Source organism: Chroicocephalus ridibundus, chromosome 3, assembly GCF_963924245.1.
Source record: "Chroicocephalus ridibundus chromosome 3, bChrRid1.1, whole genome shotgun sequence".
NCBI lineage: Eukaryota > Metazoa > Chordata > Aves > Charadriiformes > Laridae > Chroicocephalus > Chroicocephalus ridibundus.
The window spans coordinates 41,178,883-41,206,685 of NC_086286.1; the positions used below are offsets into that span (position 1 = coordinate 41,178,883).

Consider the following 27,803-nt stretch of genomic DNA (forward strand, 5'->3'; position numbering starts at 1 on the left):
TCACATGGGCCTCATCTCCGGGTCAGATGGAGTCCTAATTCAGACACAACAAGGGGGCTGCGTTCATCGGCACGTGAAAGCAATTCAGCTCTTTGCAGGACTGAACTGGTGCGGGAAACGTTCAATCTTCTGCTCCTGGTATCTCCTCGTAGCCAGGCAGCTGCAGCCACGCGGTCACGGAGCCATGAACCGCGTTGGGACAGCAGACATCTAAGTGCCTGAGCTCTTTTCAGGGGAGCTGGAATAAGAAGGAATAATTAGTGCTGGAGTCCCAGCGAAAGCCTGTCTGGAAGGACTGCAAAGAGGGCCGTTTTCAGTTCTGAGCCCCAGAAAGGCCAGGAGGAGAGAGGGAACCTCCTCTTGCAGAAGGAGACGAGGGACTGGGGAAGTGGCCGGGAAGCAAACTGCTCCTGGGCAGGAAGGAATAGCTCTGTGTGGCACTGTCGCTGGGATCCGGCATCGGGAAGCAGAGACAACCAACGCCTGGCAGCAGGGGTCATCTGTACGCTCTACGTTTCAACTCTGTGCTGCATTGCCGGGAGAGAAAGGGAAGGAAAGAAGCTGAATTAAGTCACGCACACGAGAGAGACCCAGAATTCTCAGGAAAAAGAGCTACCTCCGTCACATAACTTAGCTGTCAAAATATACGCCGTGCGTTAATAAGAATACAGAATAAGCTCTTAATATGCTGCCCTCCCTTATTGGCACATTCACCCTTTCCTTCCTCCTCAGCTGTCAGTCACTTTGAGCTGGTATCTCTTCTCATTTTGCCCAGCACCTGACCGCAATTGGCACCGAGACCAGAGCGGGAAAAACTATGAAAGTGTGCCTTTCAGCGTATCGTCAGGTTGACAGAGTTCCTTCGTAACAGAGGTCTGCTGGAGTCTCGGCTGCAGTCTGTGAGCGTATCAAACGTATTACCTGCCATTGGGTTTTGAAGGAGGTTTTTAAAATTAGTTTTAAACCCTACCAAAAATGAGATAGGGATTAACATGGAAAAGATGACCATAAAGTCCTTAAACGTAAAAGAAGAATCCTAGTGTCTTAGCAATCTGGCTATAAACTAACTCTTTTTAGCAGGTTAGCAATTTAGGAGAAAGAGAGACAGACAGATGAGAAGACAGAGGTGGGTTTTGTCAAAGTGAATACTGAAGGTGCTCAAATCCTGGTAACTCTGCCTTACGCTAGCACCAACGTAAAAAAAACCCTCAAAACCACGTCGATGGTATTGGTACAAGTAACAGTTGAAGAATCTGTCCTTAAATTTGTTCAAAACAGTAAGAAAGTTAGCATTTGAAGAAACTCAGGTAAGCTGTTTGAAGACTGTCAGCATTTACAGTCAACATTTTCACACGTGCACGTTTTCTATTTGTATTCTTCCATCTTTCATTTGATAGTACTTGCTTTAAGAAAAAATACCTCTTCAAAGGTGCTGGAGTATACAGTTAATTCACCCGAGACAAAGAGGACCCTGTGGGGGTTTCATCTTATTTAGGAATGCAACATCTGGTGCACAGGACCAACAGTAATCGCAGATTACAGGAAACAAAACTACTTGTTTTATAATACTGCCTCGCTTTATGTAAAGAACACGGCGTTTATATAAAACAGGTGCTTATAGTTTTATAGCTGCATTTATCTCTATTTAGTTAAATTTTTCCAAATATGCAGAGAACTCTTGCAAAAGAAGCGGGGTTTCAATCTCTAATGTAGAAAGCGAGAGATCGATTTTGTGTCAGCCACGTTTCTGTTCTGAAAACAGAAATGGTCTCCATTTGAGTGATGCATTAATAGTGCTACGAATCTTTTAAAATCATAGAATGGTTTGGGTTGGAAGGGACCTTAAAGATCATGTAGTTCCAACCCCCTGCCCTGGGCAGGGACACCTCCCACTAGGCCAGGCTGCTCAAAGCCCCATCCAGCCTGGCCTTGAACGCTTCCAGGGAAGGGGCATCCACAGCTTCCCTGGGCAACCTGTTCCAGTGCCTCACCACCCTGACAGTAAAGAATTTCTGCCTGATATCTCATCTAAATCTACCCTCCTTCAGCTGTAAACCGTTACCCCTCATCCTATCGCTACACTCCCTGATAAAGAGTCCCTCCCCATCCTTCCTGTAGGCCCCCTTTAGGTACTGGAAGGCTGCTATAAGATCTCCCCAGAGCCTTCTCTTCTGCAGGCTGAAGAACCCCAACTCTCTCAGCCTGTCTTCATAGGAGAGGTGCTCCAGCCCTCGGATCTTCCTTCTTAACCCCCTTTTTTCTTCAAAAAAGGAGGACAACCCAGAAAAGAGAAAGAAGGAATGTACTACAAGAGATGAAACAGCTTGGCCAGTGTTACGGCAGAGCAGCCGGGTGGCTCAAGCAGCAAAACGATGCTCTTAGGTCCAGGCAGCACCCACACACTTCAGCCAACATGCCCAGAAAGGTCACGTTAAGAGAGCATAAAGGATGATTTTCAAATTACAATGAGCAAAAAAGAAATCAATGTACACAGAAAACTAAGATTTGTTAATACGGAAGCAAAGCGACCTCATTACCTGGTCATTATAGATTTCCAGCACGTTGAAAGTGTTCTGTAAAGACAAGAAGTAATTAGAAGGTAAAACAGACAGGCAACAAACAGCAAAAGCTAGGCTCTGTATTTCAGCAGCTTAAACATTAAGTTTCTGCCCCATGACTTTTCTCTTCTCCCTGTTGCTTATTCCGTGTGCCTGCACTTTCCACAGAACCAAAGCAAGCACCGTGAGCTGCGCTGGAAAACCCGTGATTTCAGCAAAAATCCGGTACTGGTAAACCACTCTTAGAAATCCTTTTGCTCTGAAACAGGATATTTCACCACATCATTCTAGTAAGAAGCCATTTGCTACAGATAGGAGGGTTTTAAAAAATTTAAAACGGTGTTTAAATTTTAAGAGAAACTAAGGGATTTTATATCTTCAACATTTCCTACTAAAACTGTTTTCTCTTATCAGAGAAGACTTTCTAAACTCCATCGTAACATACGTTTCAATACACCATTTTATTGTATTTTTGTTGTATTTTCCCCTAGCCAAATGTGCACGAGGAAACCGCTAGCAGACCTCAGGGTGGGCTAGCCAGTGAGCAGGAGGAAAAGCCATCTCTGGAAAGATGCGGTGTCTCAGCCAGAGGTCAGAGACGGAGCCCAGAATTGGGGCACAGACGACAGCTGGGCTCAAGGCTCTGCTGATCCTCTGGGGCTCTGCAAATGTGGCTGCGTGGGGGAACCTGCAGAGTGACAGCATGCCTCTGGTGTCACTCGTGAGCTTCAACTGCAACAAGCCAGAGAGGCGGCTTTCTGGGAGCTGCCCCAGTGCAAGATGGCAGGTGGTAAAGGCACGGCCCCATCTCTGGCAGCCTGCGTAGCCAGCCGCGTCGCTGTCGTGCATGTGTGTGGTGCACCCTCAGCCTTGCTACTGGCCTGACCTGCAAACGGGAAAGCAGCAGCCGCATCCAAGGGTCTGGGACAGAGACACCCCCAGGTCTGGGGTGCACCAGGCCGGGCTCCTGCCGCCAGGAAGGACGAAGCCCCGGCTCAGCAGATTTGTAACAACCCTTCGCTACTTGGCAGACACCGGCATCAAGCTTTAAGCTTCGCAGTATTAAGTTCACCAACGCCAAAAAGAAACCTGTTCTGTACCAGGAAGACTACGGATAAGAAGTAAATGACTCGTGAGACCCTATGGATTGGTTTCTGCCCGTAGCTTGTTTTCCCCACCAGAAATCAACAACAAAGCTATTTACGAGTGGTTACATGGGAACTGATGAAATTGCAGCAAACAATTTTATTGAAATAACAAGCCTGAGAGTAGCGTTCCACGAGGGGAAGTTCTGATGGGGGATTAAACTGCTCGGTTATCCTCAGACATATTTGCACACCGGGCATATTCTTGCAATACGATGCATGGCTTTATCCAGTGCACTTCCAAAAGGAGAGACGAATTTTATTTCCACCGGTGGAGGTGACCAAGAGCCTCCTTTTCTTGTGGTCCTGAAAAGAAAGAGAAGTATCAAATTGATTTTTTGATTACCAACAGTATTCAGTAGAGGAAAACGTTTTGCAATGTTGGAATTACAAAATCGATGCCAAAGAATTATTTATGGGCTTCTTTGAAGATAGGGTCAAGGCAGAAAACATACAGAAACAAGCTTCCTTTTGCTTTCGTTCCTTACCAGACTGTCCCAAGCATTCTCACTCAGTATTCGCGTGAGCTTTTTGAGCGCCCCCACGCCCTGATTTTAAGAGGCAACTCTCCTCAGACGGTTTTCCAGAAGGAACCGGAAAACACGGCCAGAAACAAGATGTTCTCTTTACTCGTCGTCTGACCCACTCCTGCCTTCTATGGGGAACTAAAGACCGTAAGAGCGTGGTTTCGTAAGGTGGAATGACAGGAGAGCACGCCATCATTGCAAAGAGTAGCACCCACTTGGCCTTTCCTAGCCCCTCCCTCTTCTGGTTCCAATAGAAAACTGAACCGTGAAGTGGGGAAAACGGTGCCCAGGAGACCAGCAAGCTGGACAGGCTCGCAAAGTCAGAGCAGAACTGTACCGCCAAGGGAGGAAGAGCAAGTGAGGTGGCCAAAAGCTGAATTGCTACCAAAATAAAGGAATGCAAGTAAGCATTCAAAAAGCTTTTCATACTTGCTTGCTTTCTTCATTTTTGATTTTGCAGTTCTACCTCTCTTCAATTTTTGCTTTCCCACAGACTCTGTATATTCGGCATCCTCTTCCTCTTTAGTCGGAAGCTCCTACGTTAAGGCAACAAAAACATTACTTATTCACAAGTTCTTACGCTTCTACAGAACACAGATGAATGTTTCTTTCATGAACAAGTCATGACAAAGGTATTGCCGAAAGCGTTACAGTTTCCCTCCACAAAAACAAACCTTCCATCTCAAACTCTCACACCAACCTAAAAGCTGAAATTCAGAAATCAACAGATAACACACCCAGTACCTTTAAGGAAAGCCACTGTGCCTTTTCTTGAAGGCAAAGCAACACTTATTAACCACACTATCTTCAATCACCGAAAGTTAAAAAAAAGCCTGTTCATGCAATAGTCATTACCAAAGAGACCGGCTTCAAACTGACCCAGATGAAACCAAGGACAGTGAAATGCTGCTTTTCCTTTCAGATCACTGCTGGGTGTGACGTTAGAAACATACAGTGTACTCTCTGCTACACACGACAGCTTCTGCGTTTAAGGGACAGAGAAGAGAGTGTTCAGTGTACGCCATCGCGTGCTCCATTTACCATCTAACAGGGTAAAAGGCAACGATGAGAGAAAAGCTGAAAGTTCCAGTCGGCAACACTTTGTCAAACTGGCCAGCTCTCACATCCGACAGCTCAACCCTGCGCTCTAAGGAGCCGCTTGGATTGCCTGAGACAACACAGCATATTCTAAATAGCTCCACCTCGTGTTTTTATGGTGCGAACAAAGGCAGTATCTGTTACGTATTTCCAGGGACTCAGATGGTCAAGATAATTTAATCCACGTGTAAAGATCTTTTCCCAGCCCTCTAAGTTGTAGAGCTAGCCAACACCGGCAGAAGGAAGAAGCCCCTCAACAGCAGCTTCCAGTCTCCATAGAACCTGCTCATTTTCTTGCCTCCTGCTTTGTCAAAAGTTGCTAAAGCATCATATTATAGCAACGCGCCATGCTTCAAAACTAAATCCAAGAAATACCAGTCTGCATAAGCTTTCCTTTTACACTTACAAATCTATGAACAAGAAAGCAGTAAGCAGTTTGCCCTAAGTTTCCCAAGTCTAGAACCATCTTCTCTACAGTGTTGGGCCAAATTCAAGTCTGCCATTCTGATTTGCAATTCCAGTTCTCAATTTAAGGAGGCAGGCAAACTCTATAAAAATCCAAATCCAAACACAGTCTATAAAGACTTTAACTGGAAAAAAAATCACTCACTGCAGCCCAACTTACCCCAACAGTCCATTCTGCGTTCGAGTTCTCCTCCCTGAATGATACTCTAGGTTTCTTTGCTCGTAAAGGAGGAGTGACCGATCGTCCCGGAGACGCGGAGGGAGTAGCTAGGGGAGTGGTGCGAAGGTTGGATCTGAGAATAGACCGAGGAGTAAACCCAGGAACACCAGAAGCAGATGTGGCCAAAACTTTAGCTCTCTAGGAAAAGAAATAAAAGCACTTAATTTAAAACCCATTAAATGTTCAAAACAGAAGGCTTCCCTTGTCAAAAGTAAGAGTTTAAATTACAAACCGAGTTTGTACCAGCAGAGAGGATGTTTAGCCCCTGCACTGCTCTTTTTCCAAAGGTACGAAAACCTTAACGATAAAAAAGCCCCGTGCTTTTTATGTCTACAAGCTTTTGGTTTGGTTGGTTGTCACTGGTGTGTTGCGTTGGTTTTTTTAATACAAACCTTAACCACAGGAGGAGTGGTAAGTAAATTCAGCTCTGAGCCTCCTGAAAAATTATTTTGTGAGATGGAACCATGCATATTTGATCTCGGTGGGCTGGATGGCATGAACGAAGTGGAAGCTCTGCACGGTGACTGTGCTGCAGAACATGAAGGAACGGGATGGACCATCAAATCAGGCAACCTGTTAAGAGACACGATTTAAAAGAGGAAAACAGATAAATCAATGGGGACAAGATCATGCTGCGTTCGAGAAATCTGACATGACACAGCACAAAAACATTCAATCAACAAGAAATATGAGTAAGCCCTCAGCTGTTCAGGTGATGTATCAGGCCCAGGAAGAAGTTACAGGCATTTCCTTTTTGTAATTACTTCTCTACATTTCACACTTAATTTCCCAAATCACTGCCTCTGAGGCAAGAGTAATCCCATTTCAAGCTGCACGAGGCATGTAAGTCCCATGCCAGAAGAAAATGTATCTACATTTCTGCGCTGGGACCACTTCCAATTCTCCACTTAGTCGTGTCCCTAAGTTGGCCTTTTGGAAGCATTCATTCTGTGGATGTACTATAGCTGGAACGCTTCCATGAAGATTTCGTAACTGGCGTCCCAACAAATGCATCGCACCACTCTGCACCAGGGAGAGGATGTGTTATGGCTGGTGGTCCTGTAGCTCGAGGTCTAGAATTAAAAGGAAAATGTAACTGACTGTCATTCCCCTGAAGTCCACACGTACCGGAACTCAAGTTCATTTGACCACGCCACTCGTAGGAAAGTCATCTGACAACTACGAGCCTCCTTCCTGCTCTTTATAACTCTGCCAAATTTTAAGCAAAAAGGGCAGAAACAAAGCAGACACTGGGCAGGAGGTGGTAAAACAGGACTATTTGATCCCACAATCAAGTCTATCCGTATCTGTACACCCATACCTTGATGGTAATCATAGTCTTAGTTTCAGCTACCTAAAAGCCTGTAAACACACTTCCCAGAATGTAAACATATATGTATTTGCATAAATGAGATTACCATAGCAGAAAAACTGTCTCTCCACACAGTACTTATGAAGTATTGATTCTTAAATGTAATATGTTGAATGTGCAAAAAAGCCAAACAAGGCTTTAGTCAGGTGCACCTTCCTTCTGGCACACAACATAACGTATCTGAGCAACTGAATGGTAAGGCTGTCTGAGTAAGAAGACGTGTATTTATTGCTCAGTTGCAAAGAAACTGTTTTAAGTGGGGTCGTCAATGGTGTGTAACATTGAATAGCTTCATAGAGTAGCTTTGGAGTAGTGCCATATTTTGTTCAACATTTAGCTTCAGCTGTAAGCAAAGGTGTAGAAACTTATTCCTAGTGTTTCAATGGATAGTACAAAAAATACAGGACGATTTTTATTGAGAACTAGCAAAACCAGTTAGTAACACCTAACAGAAGCTTGCACACTTGAGAGAACTTTCTCCTGGAGCAGGCTGCAAAGGTCGGCATCCAGGCGCCTTTTGGGTACCTCCAGTGAAGGAGGCCCCACTACCTCACTGCAGGCAGGCGAGTAAGGACAAAAGACCACATAACCTCAAGACAACGGTACGGAGTCAGGTGACCTTTATAACACGTAGATCAAGACTAAACTTTGTTAAAGGGCTGCTTACCTATCAACACGTGAGAAACCGGTTTCCTGCTCATTTCCTTCCCAGACTTCTCCAGTTTTGCACAATACAGCACTGAGGAAATTTTCTCTAGTACACAAATGTCCTGCATTAGCTGGGTTTGTTACTGTGGATAATGGCGTTGGTCTTGAGACTGGAAAGCAAGAGGGGAAAAATATCAGCCTGCTGCCATCAAAGAGGTGGGTGGTTAGTTCTCCACCATATTTCCCCCCCTAAAAGTTACCTTCTCTTACGACCGACGCAGGCAAATGGTAAGGCTTGGCTCTCTCTACGGCCAGCTTCCTTTGAATTCGTGGAAGGATCTTGCCATATTGGGGTAATGCAGAATTTCGGGCAACTGCCCTCTCTCTCAAGCGAGGATCATGATCATTCTGATGAAGGAAAAGCATAAAGCAAAACTTTAACTAATTACAAGAAGTTCCTTGCACAGACCTCTCCGTGCTATTTCGCATTAGTGAGCAGATTTCCTCTACGGGTGTGGGAAAACACCTCCACTGCACAGAACAGCGGCAAGTTCTACCCATCCACACACACCGATTTCACCTGGTACTTTTAGCAAAGTGGAAGGAAGACTGGAATAGCAACAGAGCCTACAACTTGAAGTTAAAACAATGCTGGCACTCTGCAGAACCTTCTTCTGATACGCCTGTTATCACCTGCAATTTTCTGATATCACCTGCAATTTGCAAACGACTTACTACATAGCAGGCTTTCCCTTGTTCTTCCTGAAACGCCAGTGCCCTGAATATACAGGACAACTGGAAATTACCCTGGACAACATGATGTGAAGATTAAAACAAGCAAGAAAAAGCGACCTACGCACACCACCTGGCCGCATGACAGTTTTCAAATGCAGGACCTACGACTTCCAAAACCACCTTAGAAGTTTGAGTCACTGGAAAACTATGATTCCAGAAAACAGCAAACGCGTCACAAATCCAGAACACAAGTTCATGTAACACAAAATGTAATCTGGCTATTTTGAGAAATAGAGGTTAGACAAGAATTTTTGTCATAAAAGCCGTGAAATGAAAGTTGTGGAATTGGAGAGCACACTGAAACTCGCAGAAATTAAAAAAACAAAGAAAACCCACAGAAATTTAACCTGTGGATTGGCATCTAGCCTGCTCTCAGCTAGAAGAATACAGTTGCGTGCAAGACACAAGCGATGACATACAACCTACTCGTCATCCCACAGGAAGGAGTGACACAAACAACTTCCAGTAATCTAAGCCACGCATAACATACGTATCTCAATCACGGAATGGTAAGACTGGCTGATGGGAAAGATACATGTTTATTCCTCAGATGCAAACAAACTGTTCTCCGAGGGGTCAACAGTGGTGTGTAACATTTAATTTATAGCTTCATAGAGTAGCTTTGGAGTAGTGACATATTTTGGTCAACATTTAGCTTCAGCTGTAACCAAAGGTGTAGAAACTTATTCCGAGTGTTTCAAAGAATGGTATGAAAAAAACAAAGCAAGATTCTGAACACCAGCGCTGGTCCTTAAAAACTTCTCCAAACACTCCTATGAGAAAAAAAAATTCATTCCAAAAATCTGTTATGGCTCTGCCTTTTCTCTTTTCAAAGAGACGATGAACATTTTTCCTTGCTCCCACTTACTTGTTCGGTGTCTGTGAAAGGCAGCTTCAGCAAGTCTTCCATCAGGCCCATCTCCCGGCACATTTCGTACATGTGTTTTAAGAGGTCTTCTAAGTTTGCCTGAGCGGCATGTTGGTGCAACAGACCCCAAGCCTCCACCATGCACCTGTAATTAATGTTTCAGACGTAAAGGGATGTTAATAGCATAACCAAAGAGATGCCCCAAGAGTCTTGTACTCAAAGTTTAAAGGAAACTTAGGGGATGATGATTTCTATTCTTTGTTCTCCATTTTCACAAGATTTGCGTGACAAAATGGTGGGGTGTATTTCTTTACCTATTGGAGAGCAACACAGTGAGGAGAAGCTGCACTTCCCCGCTGCTTGCCGTGGGTGGCCTCATCAGCTGGATGTATCTGAGGGCTTGCCCATGCTCCCCTTGGCACAGGAGGGACTGAATAATTCTCTTGTGCTGCCATGACGCCGTTTTGATTGTAGCGGGATGAAAGAGCAGGGCCAGTGAATTCTGTACAAGTTAGAGATCGGGTTTTAAAATCATTTTCTAGATTATAGCTTTGTACTGCCATGTATGTCTAACTCAACTCTACCATACTTACTTCGTAATCATTGTGATCTAGAAGCCAAAAACCTTCAACAAGCTTAACAAGTCCCCAAGGCATGCCAAAGGCAGTTGCAAAGGAGTCGACTGAAGTCTCTGTCTCACTCGGAAAGGAACGCTTGATATCCAGCAGCAAGTAAATTGTCTGACATCAGGTATCTCATTAAGGCTAATCAGTTTGTAAGACCAAAACTTTATCACATTACCTTTAGAAAAACATAATGAAGTAAGAATATAAAAGTGGTAGGAAGCAGAAAATACATTCAAAACATTGGAGCATCCAACGCTCAATTATTACAGCAAATAAATTCCACAGTTGGGTTTTTCCCTCATGTCCAGCGTCTATAAAACAGTGTAAATTGTGGCATCCTTACAGTACAGCTCAGCTCCGAATGCTTAAAACTGGATTTAAACCAGTATGCGGGTCACTCATTGGTAGCGTCATTTTCTCTTTCTGACGTCCGTTTTTAGGGACATCATCTAACAAGACAGCTCTGGGCTATAAGCGTTTCTAAGCCCCTTGCTCTCTAGGCTCCCCTCGCGGGTTAGGCAACAAACAGCAAAAGCAAGGCTGTGTATTTCAGCAGCTTAAAAATTAAGTTTCTGCCCCATGACTTTTCTCTTCTCCCTGTTGCTTATTCCGTGTGCCTGCACTTTCAACGGAACCAAAGCAAGCACTGTGAGCTGCGCTGGAAAACCCGTGATTTCAGCAAAAATCCGGTACTGGGAAACCACTCTTAGAAATCCTTTTGCTCTGAAACAAAAATTGTTTTATAACCCATCATGGGTGTTTTAGAAAATTTTAAACGGTGTTTAAATTTGGAGAAAAACTAAGGACATTTTATATCTTCAACCCTTATTACTAAAACTGTTTTCTCCCTATCGGAGAAGACTTTTGCAACAAAACGTTTAAGAAAAAAGTCATCAAAAATCCACAGTACAAAGAAATAAAACAGCCCTTCTGTCTACAACTTAACGCTAAACTAAATGTTTTCACTTGCATCGTCTTTGAAGCATAAATGAAAAAATGTTACGAAACAGGTCGGCGACCAACACTGAAGAACATTTATGTGCATCCCCTGGAGGTGTAATAAAAATAACTAGAAAGGATACAATTGCGTGTTTGCAGTTTTCTTCAATGTTTTCTAGCAAATAGAGATCCAGCAGTGCCTGAAATGAAAAATTAAAAGTTCTGAAAAAACGCCTGTCTTCCCTAAATCATTGGCTTTTGGGTGGGGTTTGGCGGGGAGGGCGGCCGTTTGTTGTTGTTCTCAGTGAACAGGACACTCACATGCAAACTGGCAGGCGGGTATTTCCCAGTTCCTCCTGCATCTCTCCGCCACAGCTTCTCCACTTGGTCTCCTAACTGGGAAACCATTCCATCAACCATCAAGCAGTCCGAGTCCCATTTTCCTCTAGAACAAAAGGTAGCAAGGATTTGGACAGAGTTAAACACTAATTCCAGCCTCCCGGTGTAACGGCTTTCCTCCAGTCTTCTGCTGACTGCAGCCCTGCCCTTTCATCTCCCGACGGCACAAAGCAGAAAAAGGACACTAGAGGCTCTGTGCTTCGAAGGAACACACGAGCCTGTATGTAAGTTACTTGAGAAGTAAGCCAAGGAAGATGAACTTTGAAGTCAATACCTCCTACCCTGCAGCTTCCACCTTAACTCACCTTGCAGCCTCTTGGTCACAGTGCCATCGCCGAAGCTTGGTCAGCTCTTTATTCAGTTTTCAGTACAATTTCCAAAGAAAAACCTATTATCGGCTAATCCAAGGCATGCCGCCTATGTGCTAGGCAGCTAGTCCAGGAAAGAGAGCTGACGTTAGCAAGTGACTTCTATCCGACAGCCAGCAGAGTGCGAGGCGTGCCAACTCCATGTAACTCCAACCATCTTACGAAATCACACCACGTACTTGGGAGAAGGGGACTTAGGCCAATACAGTTATGACCCTCTATTACCAGTCAAGGACGGAGATGATTGTTTGTTAAAAAACACGCTTTCTTCTGCTTCCAAAACAATTGTTCTGTGAACACCCTGCTTTGCTGAACTGGAGGTGACTGATCCTGTCCTAATCACATGGCCTTTTTCAGTAGTCAGAAATTATACACATTAGCCAATGAATAAAGTAGACTCCCGAAAAATGATGATACCAACCAGTGGTACTAAGCAGAGGTAGATATCAACGTTTTAACACAGGAAAGTAACCTCTCTGTTCAACAGAACACACGTGTCACTGAAGTCAAGAGTATTGCTGGCAGCGGCATTACGCATAGCCCATGCAACTGTTGAGATAAAAGCCATTCCCTTCCACTTCTGAATTTGCCGTGGAAGTGTTCTAGAGTCTTCCTCTAGCTCTTACCTTGATAAACGCTCAAGTTTCTGTCGCTGACCAGTATAGCAGCTCTCAATCAGAGGATAATTGTAGAAAGGTCTAGACAAACGCGTATCGTCATCTACAGGCAACAAAGTAGAAGCAAGTTAAAGCAGTCATATCACACTTGTAAACGAAAATTTTTGCCTAAAGAGACAGAAGATCGTACAAGCTAAGCATCAAGAAGCCTCCAACTCTGAAAGAAGCCAATCCTCTTTCTGCCTTTGCTAAAAGAACTCTAAGAGACAAGACTCAATTCCTTCTTGCCCCAAGTGCCGTTTCAAGGTTACAGTTCACGCAGCATTCACAACGTGTAGGGTAAGCTGAAGTTCACTATAAAAAAACCCACCCAGTTCTCAAAGGGAATGGTTTTAAAACCATTGTTTAAAACAATTGTTTGTGAGACAATTAAGGCTGGCAATGGAATTTCTAATCCATCCAACTAAAGAAGGATTTCCAAGGTGTACTTTCTCCTCAAGCAACTGATAGAAAGTTCAAAACATGCAGGTAATGCTCTCACTGTAAAAACAAGCATTCCGGTACTTGTTGTTTAATAGTGCTTTGTTTAAAATCTCACGTAGTTCAAGCTGTGGACACAAGCAGCGCCTTGAAGTCCGGGGTCCATTGCTATTCCTAAAATCCACCCAGGAAAGAAACTGCCTGCCTCATTCTACGCCGTGTACTTGACAACCCAGCAAAATCTCAACTTCACCCACAGAACTTCAGCACACCCTGCCACTGAACCAGCACGACTTCTTCCTGACGAAATCGTTACAAAAACACGGCTAAGCATGCGTTCGTGGGAGTCACTCACTGGATGGTTGCCTTGTTACAAACGTATGACAGGTCACGCTTACCTAAACCCTCTGGAAGGAGACCGGATCGACAGAACCAGATGACCACTCGTGCATACAAAGAAATGAGGCCGGTTACCGCTTGCTTATTTGTCACGTCTGCAAAACCTGAACAAAGGCAGGAGATGATTAGCGTTATGCAATTCTGTTCATTTTCACAAAACTCCCTTCATCCTACTAAACCAAAAGTATAAAAATAGCACATTAGAAATCTTTCTCTTTGCGTTTTTCATGCTGTATCGCTTTCTTATTTGAAGAAAAAAACCACTATCACCACCAAAACAAAAAGCAACCCCTATAAAGAACTAAACTCACTAAAGGCTAAAATAAAAAAAAAAAACAAAACCCCAAAGCCTGAACTACTAAATGCACGCAGGAATAAGACATCTGTTTCTCACGTAGCAGAGATTCTTCTGATAGCAAAGGGATATTCTTTTCTTTTCTCAATAGGCCAAGAACCATTTCTAAGAGAAAAAGCTGTAGAAACTCAAGTAACTTACTTTGCATGTTACTCGTTTACGCTTCCTTCGTATTGTTTAGCAATTTGCAACACGGTGTCTGCATGCAACTAGAACTTGCTAGCTAAGAACTCAAAGGAATAATTTTCAGCAATACCACATTCGGTTGCTGTAATTTCAGCCCAGTTGCCTACAAAGCTTCTCTCTGAATGTAGCCTCCCCCACCCCCTTGCATGAGCTCCACCATAAACTGTTGCCCTGAACTCCATGCGTGTTTTGTGGTGGTCCCAAGCGCTCAGCTTTAAGCCCCTTCTCCCAGCTAAATGTGACTGTCTTCCAATCCTCAAAAACAACAAAAGCCCATGTTGCCACAATTCCAAATCTTAATAAAACATACCAAAGATTTTGTAGCACTACTACAAACCTTTTTCAGTAAGCTCTTGTGCTTCTGTGAGAAAAGAGTTTAAGACCGTGCTAAGGTTGCTCAAAAGCAACTGGCAGCGCTGGAGAGACCGTAATGTCTGGGCGTCAATGAAGTTGCAAGAGCCATCAAACAGCGGAACACCTTTTCAAGAATAAATATTAAATCGTTAGCCGACAGAGCAATTCCAGAGTTTCAAGGCGCACTTCAAGGACCGCGTGCAATATCCTATAGCGGCGTATTACTGAGGAAGCTCAATCAGAAAGAATGACTTTAGGTTTGCAGAATGACTACACTAGTACTCACAGATTTGGTCAAATTCTTCCTTTGTAGAGATCACTTGGTTCCATGTCCACTCAAGAACAAACCGTAAATTACCAGCAGACCTTGGCTGCTCTGTAAACAAAGAGAACAAAAAAGAAATGAATCAACAGGCTCCAACTCAAAGAGGTACCACGTAAAAAAACAACGTTCCAAGTATTACCTTCAGATATCCAATGTTTAATGCATCCAGTCAGAAGTCCCACAGAACCTGTCTGGACAGCAGCTGACAATACTGCTTCCAGCTGCTCCTCCTAAACGTAACAGACAAACTCAAATGAGAATCTTACCTACTTGCACCATGTGAACCATCAACAGTAAATGTTTCTTTCTAACTGTATACTCATTCAGACATCACAAAGTCAATCAGGACACAGGCCAGGAATGCCACGTCCTTTCTCTTAATTCCAGCCACAGGCTGGACTGCCCACTGCTCTGAGGAACACATTAACACACTTCTCCTCTGACATTTCAACTTACTGCAGCCTAATTCTAATCTTTCTTCGCGTGCCTCTGCATTACAGTCTTCACGTACTGAGTTCCGACTTACTACGTCCAGAAACATCCTCTGCTAATACGCGTTACACATCTGTGCAGATAAGTTTGCCATCAGGAACGCAGGAAGGGGACAGGACAAACACAACTGTGCAACGTTTGCATGGAAACAGTGAAGCTATGGCCAAGCAGCTTTCTAGACCATGAAGACATGAAGCAGTTCTGACACCCAAAACAGTACGTTGGAATTTTGTAACGTGACAGAAAAGAAGCAAAACATTTACATCCTAATGGTTTAAATGTTAGGCTCTTCAAATACTGTATTATAGTGTAGTGGTAATCCTTACAAGGATAAATCACGGGTATGCACAGACGCGCGATATTAAGTAGTAGCTTATCTCAGCTGGTGTTCTCGTACTTCTCTCAGGTGAGAGGACCCTTCATAAGTTTTTACTTTGGTTTTTGGGATGGGATTTGGTTGGTTGGTTGGGTTTTTTTAAACACATTCAAAAGTATCTTTCCCCTCTAGGCAAAATCATGACATTCAAAGCGACTTCTACACATGTAGAACACACGTGATATTGCCATCTTTTTCTGAAAACTGGTTTCAGACAAGGAAACACACCATTGGCCAGCTTGCCAAGAAATTTCTTTGAGCTACCACACTGTGCAGAAGCGTTCATGTCCTAACACACGTCCACAAATGTGGTGACGAATGCAGGAGACAGGAAGAGGAGGGCAGCGGGAAGGCTGCTCTCCCCTTCCTGCTGATCGCTCCAGGGAAAGGTTGGTGCATTGCAAATGGAAAACCTATGGCAGGGGGAGTGAAGTCACTGTGGTGGCATAAAGCACATAGAAGGTAGCGAGTGTCATGAGATAAAGGTGATTAAGGTGTTGCAGCTGCAAGAGGGCAGTCTCAGAGCAGCAAATTGGGCTACTGCAGCACAAGGCAGAGGCTACAGAGGTGAAGATCCGCCCGGAGAGGATGCAGAAAAGCCTACCGATGAAGGGAAAACGAGGGCAAGCCGTGAAGAAATTGCCAGGGAGAGCTGACAGCAGTAATCCTTTACCACAGCCCACTTCCTTGGAAGCAAATGATCACGTACAGTGCAGCAAGCCGACGTCTGCAAGAGCTCGCATCCCAGTGAGACGCCCCCATCGTCGGCTACTGCACTGAACCACTGCTTTGAGAAACTGACAGGGATGGGGGTTACTCTGGGGGACACATGCGTTATGTTGGGCATGACCAGCACTGACTGCACGCTTCCTTGTGCGCATCTGTGTGTGGCACCGAATTAAGAGAGGGGTCTCTAAAGACAGATCTCTTAGGGCTGTTCCCAGTCAAAGTCGCTACTTTGGATCTAAGGATACGGTTACTTCTGCTAGCTCAGGTCAACACCTGTATTTCAAATTGGAGTATCGTGTCTTGTAGCCCCTCCAGCCCTGTCAGACCAGATGGATGTATTTCCCCCTTGATTCCCTCATAGGCACTCACCTGACTCAAACTGGATGGCTGGACATCAACTGGTCTTGGAGACAGCAAGCCAGCTACAAGACACCTATTGTAGCTCTCCTGAATGGCTTCCCATATTGAAGGACCAGATTTCTTCAAAAAATTCAAGGTCTGAAACATCGATCGAAAACCACAGATTAAGACAGCATTGTTATTCCGTCACTACGCTTCTGGATAACCTCTAAAAGGAAGAATCTAAATGTTCACTGACACCGTCAGACAGCCTGAACCACTAAGATGCTTTAGGTTAGCAATCTGCGTAATTAAGTCTTTTCTACCTTCTCTGTCTATACACAGGCCTTGCTCTTTCCCTCAACACTGACACAAAATACATTCTATATAAGCTCAGCTAACATGCAACTTCACGCTTTGGAAGATCCTTTCTATGCCTATTCGTATGGAAGCCGATTCATGTTGGAAACATTTAGTGAGCTGAAACTTCACTCAAAATTATCTGTCACAATCTGTGCCGTGGCTCAGAAGTTATAATTTGGCCGAGTTTGGGAGAAAACAAAATTTTCACTCCTCAAACAGTTATGTCATTTTTCATTTTCTCCATTCCCTCCTTTTTCAAGAGAATTGGGGATCAAAACTCTAACTCAAGACTATGCAGGCAGTTCGACTGAGGGGCAATAAAGAAGTAACACCTTTCCCCGCCTTCTACAGTGGTTTTGTTCTTGCTCCTGGAGCAACGTTGCATTCCTTTCTAGACGTTCAATCCCCGATCGTGCTTCAAGAGGAGACAACGGCAGTTGTACAGTCCCAAGAGGGGACCTAAAACATTACCATTTGCATACAACTGGCGACAGGATACAATTGCAACTATGCGTGTGGACGGGCAGGATGAGCATGAAACGGTCCCTAACACGGAAAGCAGTGCAAGAGAAAACTTAGAAAAGCTACATCTCCTGCCACTCGCAATAAAGATACAGTAAAAGATCACCTCCTTCTGGAAGCCGGTGCAAGTCATGTGAACGACTCCGGAGGTCAGCAAGCACGTACCATCTGCAGAAACAGGGAACGTTTGACAACCTTCCGTACTCTCACAGTTATGGCATGACCACTTTACATTTTTTACACACCGGTATCTAGAAACATATAACTGAGTGCTTTGAGCTTCAGTTCACAGTCATTTCAGGCTATAACCAGCACCACTTCACCGGCTACATTACAAAAGCACCAAAACTCAGCCGGCTGTCAGATATGTTTCACAATAGTAAATACCTTGTCAGTACAACGTGATCAGAGTTGGGTTTGGGGGGGACTGGGTGTTTTTTTGGTTTGGGTTGGGTTTTGAATGACAAACAATGACTGAACAAGAGAACCAATGAATGGCATTTGACCTCATTTTAAGCTTATCACTCTCAAAAGCAGTGAAATACCTACCAAAGTTATAGTTGCCTGGATGAAAAAACCGCTCAGGTGGTGGATAAGAAGGAGGAACTCCCCGACTTAGACTCCGCTCATGGACCAGAATATCCAAAAGGAGCTTCAGAGAAGTCACGCTCACTACAGTATCCAGCGACCACAGTGCAAAATAGGGGCACTCATGAGGGAATTCTTCCGGCCTTAAAGAAAACAAGCGCGTAAGCTAAATGCCGACATTCAAATGAATTATTAGCAGGCATATGGAAAACTACTGAAGAAAAATCTACCTTAGCGAATCTGGCATTTGAGCAGAATACCAGCGATTAATGTCAAATACACCCAGGTAAGTAGATGGTTTTCCCTGACCGTACGTATTCACTTGCCAACTGAAGATCGAGACACTGGTGTCAGGAGACGTGACTGTAAAAGACAAGACGTTGTTTCTGACTTGTAGAAAATACGATAGATCCGATAGTTTTAAAACACCACTTTCTATTTTGGCTTCATTCTCTTCTGTCACTCGTGAAACACAACACTTCCTAAGAGTGATTACAGTAATTACGGAATAGCAAACGTCTCTGTGATAGGTTTCAGTCACACTGCCCCTTTTTCTTGTCCCCTCGTCCAGATCACTGGTCAAGATACTAAAGAGAAGTGGCCCCACTGCAGTGCCCTGGGGAACAGCACTTGTGACGGGCTACCATCTGGATGCAGATGCGGACATCGGTTTGAAGAAGGGAAAAAATTCTGGTAACATTCCTAAGCAATGGAGAGTTTGAACTTCTTGTTCAAAGATGGCAGCTGGAGGAGTAAAACGACTGACCATCATCATACAAACGGCCCCACCATACATCGCGATAGCATGTCAGCAAGCATAAAATAAAACCCACTTTTTCCCTTAAAGAAGTCCCACATAACTTAAGCATCCATTTTTTCTTCGTAAATAATCCCAACAATCTAGTCTATGCAGATAGGCAAGACTTTCAGACTGTGGGGACAGAACAGCATTCGTTGCTTAGGTTCCAAAAGCACTTCTTTTAAAATCACCAAACACGGACATCAGAACAAACCTTCATTTACGCTATCCTCTCCGTCAACGTCGCTGCGGAATTTTTCGACAGTCTGGCAGCTGATTAATTTAGTACTCATCTGGCCTCTCAAGGGAAAGACTCCACCCGTGAGATCTAAACTGAACTTTTCGCCACAGTATTGCAAACCCTGGGGGCAAAATCAGAGAAGAGAGCAAAGGTCATTCTAAGATAAAAACATACATTATGGCTAAACATGAAAGACAGTCTAACAGAATAGGCTTATTATACTGTGTATTTCGCATGAGCCTATTTCTGATGGTAAATAGAAACTACGCCTGACATGCAAGAGAATGCAGTGTCAAATCGTAACGGGTAAGTTTGGCTGTAAAGGCTTTGCACTTTTTCAAAATTTAGAATTTCCCTAACATTCTTCAGATCTAAACATGTTTTGCAGAATTCCTTGCGACATCCAAGAATGTTCTTTATAAAAATAAATATATCGCTACAAAGAGATCTCTAAAATGATGCAACACACATGCATGCAAAGCTCTTTGCTCCATGTCTTGATTGCAGAACTGATGAAGTTAGAGAAGCCCCAGCAGCTAAAGCTGTCAAGAGGTATTTTCTATGGGCACACCACCAGAGTGACCGTGCACCCCTCTCTAGTTACTGTGAGAACTTCATACTGATTAGCAATCTTCTTTCAAGCCACGTAAGCTATGACAGCTCCTCCTCTCATCTTGTCAGAGACTAACGGGTGAAATGTCCCTCAGCTCCTCACCAAGCACAGCCAACAGCAAAAGGGAAAACCAGAAAGGACACGGGGTGCACGTGGCCAAGGCTTTTAGCATCACGAATTACTACACAGTAAACAAACTAATTTTGAGATACACAGAAACCCCGGCACGATTGTGTTGAACCTCTGATAGTGCCACTTTTTAAGTAAGCATGAAGTGAAATACCGTCTTTCCAAATACAGCATTCATTCAAACTGTCTACCATACAACACATGAATGGGTGTACTGGGGACAAATAGCAGCTCTATAATTAAAAAAAAAAAAAAAAAAAAAGAGGGAAAAAGAAACCCAACCCACACAACCCATAAACTGATAACGCCACATTCTACCCAGGTTTCCTAAACTTGCAGAGCTCTGAAACGAACTGGCATGAGACCACACATTCCCGTATGATCTCATAGGATACATCTAATTCACCTAATCTGAGAAGAGGCGAGCTTTCTCTTAATGATTCCAGGAAGTGTTACAAATAAATATGAAGGTTGTCTAAAAAGAAAAATTAAATAATTAAAAAAAGTCTTTCATAACTAAAAAGAAAATGCTTCTGAAGCAAAGCAGTGCATTTTAAACTTTCCACGCCGGGCAAAGTCATTCTAAGGAACTCCATTGTATGGGAGATGTTAAGTAATGACTCCATTGACTAGCAAAACACAAAAACAAGTTTTCAAACGAGATGCACTGCTCAAACTCTGATATCAAAGTAGAGAGTGTATACTCTGCCCATCCGCAAGCATTGTGCAGAACGAGGGTAAAGATGCGCTCTACGATCGTGATTTGATGCACCAGATTTAGCAACTGCTGCGACAGTACAAAAAAGGTCTTTGGAAGCATTACTTAAACATACCTTTCTGTTTAATTACTTAAGCAGACTTAAACCAGCCTTGAAGGCAATGGAGACGAGAGTTTGACACGCATATAGAAAAACACAGTACCACATGTTCCATAAGTCCTATTTGTGACTCTTACCATGACACACAGTCAAAGAGGCACTGCTTCATAGCCTCAAACCTAATTCCTGGAACAAAAAGCACTGCTGTATTGAAAAAGTCTTTTGAGCTCCTATGAACTCTATCCAATGAACAAGGATCAACAGTAGATTCCTCCTTCTTTACTCAAACTTGGCCTAGCAAACGGGAGACACTTAAATTTTCTACCCCTGAAGATGGACAAGAAACTTGACTCAGACAGCCATGCAGGCAGACAGTCATGTAGTACTAACCAATCTGTGACTACAAGGAAGTGTTCTGAGACTAAAAGTATCCGCTGTGGAGCACAGGTCCCGCACATCAACAAAGATAAAGAGATAGCATCCAGCACACGATGAATCACTGGAAGATCCTTCTACTTGGTCACCGTGACAGATAATGCATTTTAAAGAAACACCACCTTTTCCAAACACCTAACCTCTATCTATGCAAAAGCAACAGTGGCAAATGAGGAAGCACCTTTCCTACACATAAGCAAAACACTCAAAATCTAAATTAATCCAAAAAAATCAAAAGGCACAGTCCCTACAAAAACCAGAGTACCACGATACAAGAGTCACCCCTGTTTCGTTCCATAGCTATTGAGAATATGCAAGAGAAAGTACCAAATCAGGAGGAAAGACTTGCTCTGAACTAAGATTACTGTCCCCTCAAAAAGATTTTGGAAGACTTCCAGGCGTACAACTGAATGGAATTACACATCTAACAGATGCGCCTTGTCTCTGTTAGCTATCTGAGATACAAGGATACCTCACATCTGTATTTTAAACGCATCCTCTTGGAGCCAGATCTAACATTTAGGTACACTCTTCTGACCAAATTACATATTTTCCTGGCTTTAAGAGTAGATTGAATAGGTCACCCAGCCAAAAAGAAGAACGAGTTATCTTTACAGCTACTAAGTGTCAGGATCAACACTGAAGAGACACTGTAGGTGCATTTCATGTGAGAAGTCCGGCTGACAAAGCTCTAAGGGAAACCAAGAATATAAAACTGAAGATCAGCAAAGACTAGAGTATGACTGTATTTTAAGAAAGGGAGAGAGACAGAAGCTTATTCAAGTCCGAAGCTTGGTTAAACCAAGCGATTCAAGGCCCAATCTTCTCTTCCTACATGCCATTCGTTTGGTATTTCAGAATAATTTTATTTGCAAAAGCCGCGTCCTCTTCAGGAATTTCATTTATACGGGCTCTTTGCAGATGGATCTAGCTGGAACACACGACACTGCAGTATAAAATGGTACGCCTTCTTTCCAAAAGGTATGGACAAAGGCCGTGCCCAAGAAGACTCAGCAAAACATGATTATTTTTTCAGCCAGCTCTGAAGTTTGATGGTAAATCTCACCCCTGTAACTCAACTGATACTCCCTTAGAGAAAATTACTATTGTCTGCTTTTCCCACGCATGCACCTCTTACCTCATACATGACTTGTCCTGAGGCCACGCGTTTTCTGTCACCAAACGCTAACTGCTGCAGGTGTAAACTCACCACATCACCTTCACTGAAAAAGGGATAAATTATGAGATTTGGTTACAAAGCTGCTTTATAGTCCTCACTGTCGTGTTAGTAGACCTAAATGTTTTCTTAATAGCATGCTCCTGCTGAAAAGAACACCACCTCTTCCCAAAACATGATCATCGGCCACATTTAGCCACTGAAACATGAAGGAGGGCGTTTTGACACTAACAGCTTCAGGGGCAAAAGCCAACCGTACAATTGGAAAGCTGTAATATGTTGTATGGACTAAGAATTGTTGGAAATAGTTCTTCACAATGAAGAGTTCTCCATCAAAACTGCTTTGAAGTCAAATTTTAAAAGACTGCCACTCTACCAACAGCTGAGCTGATGGAATCGCTTGCTGATGCAGACAGAGAGATCTCTCTGCCCTTCCCTTACCACCAAAGTTCCCCTCCCCCTCTTGCACACTCTGCACCCTTCCAAGTCCGATTTGATTCAGCAGAACAGCAGGAACCCATTGGCTTTTCTGCTGAATCGTTTTCTGCCCGGGGAGCTGCACTGGCTCACCAAGGCTCCACAGACTGCTGACGCTGGCACAAGGCCATCGGCAATACTGTCACCGCCGCCTTTAGGGGCGGCAGGCTGTTGTGTGGGCACGTCTGGTGTTCTAGATCTGCAGCCTCAACTGCTCCTAGTGGTATTTTAATACCACGGTGTGACTATCAAACAAATGATGAAGCGGTCATCGAGGAACAAAAGCAAACCATTTGAGAATGCGAGCAGAAGAATATGGCCACTGTTGCTTTGCCTTCTGACAGAAGGCAGGAACTAGTAGGTCCCTCTTCACGTCTGGTAAATCCTGTAAAAATTGCATTCTAAGTTTAACACCCTCCGTACCGGAAAGAATCGCAGACACACAACAAATACACATGTTCAACTGTATGGGAACAAATATCCTTAAAAAAAAAAGAATTAATTCAGTGGCTGATAGTTAAAGTTTTTATTCACCTTTCCTGCGTAGACTGAACAGCCCACAAGTAGCAACAATTGCAAGGATCATTCTCAGGCTCTTGAAAAGTGACAGCATAGACAGGAATCCTCCCTCCTTCAAGCTGAGAGTGGTGCCTACAGGTTTAGGGGAAAAAAAAAGCAAAACGAAAAAGAAAACAAAAGGTGAGCCTAGTGGCCCAAACACAGGTAGTTTCTCGTTTCTTGGACTACGTCAAGCATTGTTCTTCCTGACTTCTGAACCTTACTTGTACCTCCACACTCTACTCTTGCCACCTAATTATTCCTCCACTGTCTATTTATGCATCCAACAGCTTCTGGGGAGTCAGTGCAGATCTGCTGAAGGGAATCCCGACCAGAAGTTAGCCAAATATCTCAGGTGAGATTGCTCTTTCGGCCAAAGCTGACATGCAGGAAAGAATACATTTTTCAGGCACAGGTCAGCTATTGAGTTTTCATGTCTCACTAGTTTCACCCTGGACACTTTAGAGAATATCGGCACCAAAATCACATCACTGACATACTTCAGCCTTTCAATGGATGCCCCAGTTGCAGTAACCGGTTCTGAAAACCCCAGGAAGCATGCTTCCCACAATTCCTCAATCCACAGGCACAATAAGGAAAACAATCCTAGTCCACTGGGGAGAAGGCGGACCACTTGATCTAGGTATGACTGAAAAGTTATGTCAGAAGAGGATTTCTGAACGTGCCAAGATTATACTCATACTCATGTCAGTCCCTGAAAAAGTTCTCTTTACATCCACATACTTCCTTAAGCAACAAATCGAGAGCCCCACACCTCCAGGCATGGCCAAGTGTAAAGGCCTACTTACTCTCTCTTCAAAGTTTTCATATTCCAGAGCGACAGGTAGCCGTCTGAGAAACCCACAACGAGCTGGTTGCTTCTGCTTATGTAGCACAGGGCTGATACTGCTGTTCCGGAAGCATTTTGTAGTTGAAAACAGAGACGTCTCCCTTCGCTGGTCACAGTTTCTCTTCTTTGTGCAACTTCAGCAGGATTTTTAGTGACAACTTCTAGATCTACACACACAAAACCAAGCAATAAATGAATACGTTATGCCATTTAGGCTGCATTTTAGGCACTGACGTGACAACCCCTATCATCTAATGCTACCGTGCCAGGCAAAATAGCCATTTACGCAACACTTTTTTTTGCCATTTCCATTATGTATGTCTTTGAAAAACATAAGAACTCTCGGATCAGACAAGTATTCTCACTCACGTTTGAAAGCTGCGTAAAAGCGTAACCTTAATAACTAAGCCAAATTCTTCCTGGACTCTGAAAAGCAGGAGTTTGGGCCTCGTGATGAAATTTGAAGTGGCACCTCGTGTTTGAAGTGGCACCAATTGCTGAAGCTGCTGTTGTAATAGCCAAAACGGTGTATGCAATCTGAGTACACCTATTCGAGATTTCATTCATCCAAATGCATGGGTGTTGGTAAGTGGGGTTTATTTTAAAAAACAAGCCCAAAATTTGCCCCAAGTCAATTAACACAAGCAGAAGAGCATTCCCGGGAAACAGGGCTCCTCCAACACAACTTCCTACCAGGCGGCCGCACCGGCTCACGTGGCAAAATTCCTACACCTCTCTGGCAAGAATCATAGTGGCACAGGGATCTTGGCGGGAGGGGGCATTTACAACACTGCGAGGAGCAGTCAGACGCTCCCAGGTTTAATCAGGTCAGGACTATACGATGTCAAACTGCCACCTGTAACCAGTCGTCAGAAATGTCTGACACAAGGGTCTTCAAAGTGGGATGCATACTGTTTCGTTAGAAGACAGAAGTTTTCTTGCGTTTAAATTCATGTGGAAAAACTGCAGGCTTACCCAATGCTTCGATATCATTCTGAGTGCAGGAGCAATCATCCAAACTAAGGTCAACCAGAAGCAGATGGCCAGCATCTGTAGCCACTGCTGCCACCCCAAAGAGCCATCGCAGACTCTGATGGAGGTGCTGAGTGCTCACGCTGGGTCCTCCGTGATTCGCTATGGGTTCTATAGCGGTTACCTACAGGAAAACTACAGGTTACTATTTGAGCTCTTTGACAAGCTCAATAGAAAAAGTAAATACAGGAGCATCAAAGCATTGTTTGCAATTAGATGAAGAAAAGAGACAAAGACAAAAAAGCCCCGTACAAAAACCTGTTACTGCCTTCCATTTACTAGATTTCCTGCGGGTAAGTGACTTAACTTCAACTTAAATGCACGCCAGCGCTTTCACGAATGTTGAGAAAAATGTTAAAAGCCAGCCTAAAGCAGCAGCTTCTCAGATAAAAAGGTGACTCCACCTAAAGGAGGAAGCGCACACTGCTCTCTCACGTGCCCAGCAGTCTGCACGCAACTGTCTCACAAGGCGAAGACAGACCTTTCAGCACACGTTGCAGCACATCCCAGGACAACACTGACTGCTAGAGCAGAGACACGAGCACACAAAGACTCCTGCGCTAAAGCTGCACGTATTTCTCTCTCTCAGTCACCCCAATACGAATGCTTACTACTAGTCATCACACTGTAGCATTACAAACAAACAAAACTCCACCTGTATTCTAGCAAGTCAAACCAAAGCAGCTGATGGAAAGCTGGCTAAGAAGTTAGTTAGTTAGTTGTTGCAGATTCTAAGATGATAAAAATGAATCTTGATCTTCTATTGACTGCCACCGATTCTTGTTTACATTAAGATAAGAGGCTAGGGGACACACATCATTTGAGTTTCTGGGTTACAGAAGACAGAAAACATCAGCAACATTACACCAGTGTGTCCCATCTACACAAACACACTAGTCAGAGAGCAGAGATTCAAGGACTGCAGGCTGAAAGGTGACCTCCCAACAGCCTGTCAGATAACTCACTAGAGGCTCTTTTTTCCTCTCCTAAGTCAACAGAAAAATGTGTTCTCCTCAGCCTGCTTGCTAGGCTGAGATTCAAGGCAATGTGTCGAAGTCATTTACAGCACAACTATGGAATTCTGAGCCATTTTAAAGACGGTATTTCTGATGGAAATCAAGCAATTAGGGCCAAACAAAGGTGCTTTTCAATGCCTTTTTGCGGAAGGAGAGAATCGGGTAACTCTGTGCTCTACAATAAAACCAGAAAACTTGTTTTACTCTCAGTAAACTCCAACAATAATGGCACATTAAGCCCAAGATTTTACAGCAACACCGTCTTGACTGGATACTCTCAAGTGACAGGATGTTAACGCACGATAGAAAAAATACCTCCTACAAAGAGACGCTCCAAAGCTTGTCCTAAAACAGGCCTACGCAGCACCTAACAACATCAAAGCTTCGTTTCTCCAATTAAAAAGTACCTACCCTCCCGGGAAGAACAACTGCTTTAACCACTCTTGAGAGTCCAAGGTCGTACAGACAGAGAACACTTCCCTCTGCGTCTTCCAACCCAACCAGCAGTCCAGTTCTCTTCTCCCAGGAAAACTCCTTCACCACACGAACAGTGGGAGGCTGTTCATTGACTCCACTGAAACGGTACGCAGAGAGCCGCTCTCCTGTCACACAGTTCACCACCTCAAGGTGAGGACCACGTGCCAACCACGCCAGGCCGTTTCTCCCTGTGAGAGAAAAGAAAGAGGACTGAAGCAAATGTCCAACGGAAGACTGAAAACAGCTGAAAAAAAATCACAGTGCCTGCCCCTTTCCTTCAATAAACGTACCTAGCAGAGGAAGACCGACCTACCTCATTCTAGTCAATGATTCAAAATCACCCGTTGAAATCCCCAAGCAATCCCTCCTAAAATTAACCAGCTTGTTATTTTGCATTTCTACTTGTCATTCCCGCACCGAAGAATCTGGGTTGTTTGCGATAAAGATGACAAGGTCCTGATCGACAGCCTTTATACCATATTCGCCTTGGTTTTGCTAGAAATGATCTAAACGCATATGGGAATACAAGTCTTAGAGCGTAGAGGAAGAATCGAAGGCATTTTGTTTCACTGAACTACTGCCAGCCCAAAGGAAGTATGAGCTCAATTCCTGCATTTACACTCAGGTAGATAGATTCCACCTGGTCTTAACAGAAGCCTAGACCTCCAGATAGGCACCCAGCTCTACTGTCACATCACCTGGAAAGTCCACTTCAAAGTTTAACTATACTCACGTTTTAATATTAGCATTTGTCATCGCTGAAGCACCCTTTTTGTTCTCTCTCTCTAAACAGGATGCCTCTTAACAGCACCAACCTGACACAGCTGATACGATGACCTGAGGCTTCAGGTAGCCTCCAGGCAAGAACAGCTTTATACCGAGACCAAATTTAAAGGAAAATGCTCACCTCCAGAAAACCTCCCGCACAGCACAGAGCCGAGGGTTCCCTCATCTTCCCCAAGTGCCTGAAGAGTCACCTCTGGAAACTGCAGCAGACTGCTCGTTACCTCAGCTGTTAGGTCTCGCAT

The 27,803-nt window shown here is 43.9% G+C and overlaps 1 pseudogene; it reads right to left on the reverse strand.

Moving 5' to 3' along the window:
• On the reverse strand, nt 1-27,803 carry LOC134512953 (protein ELYS-like; annotated as a pseudogene).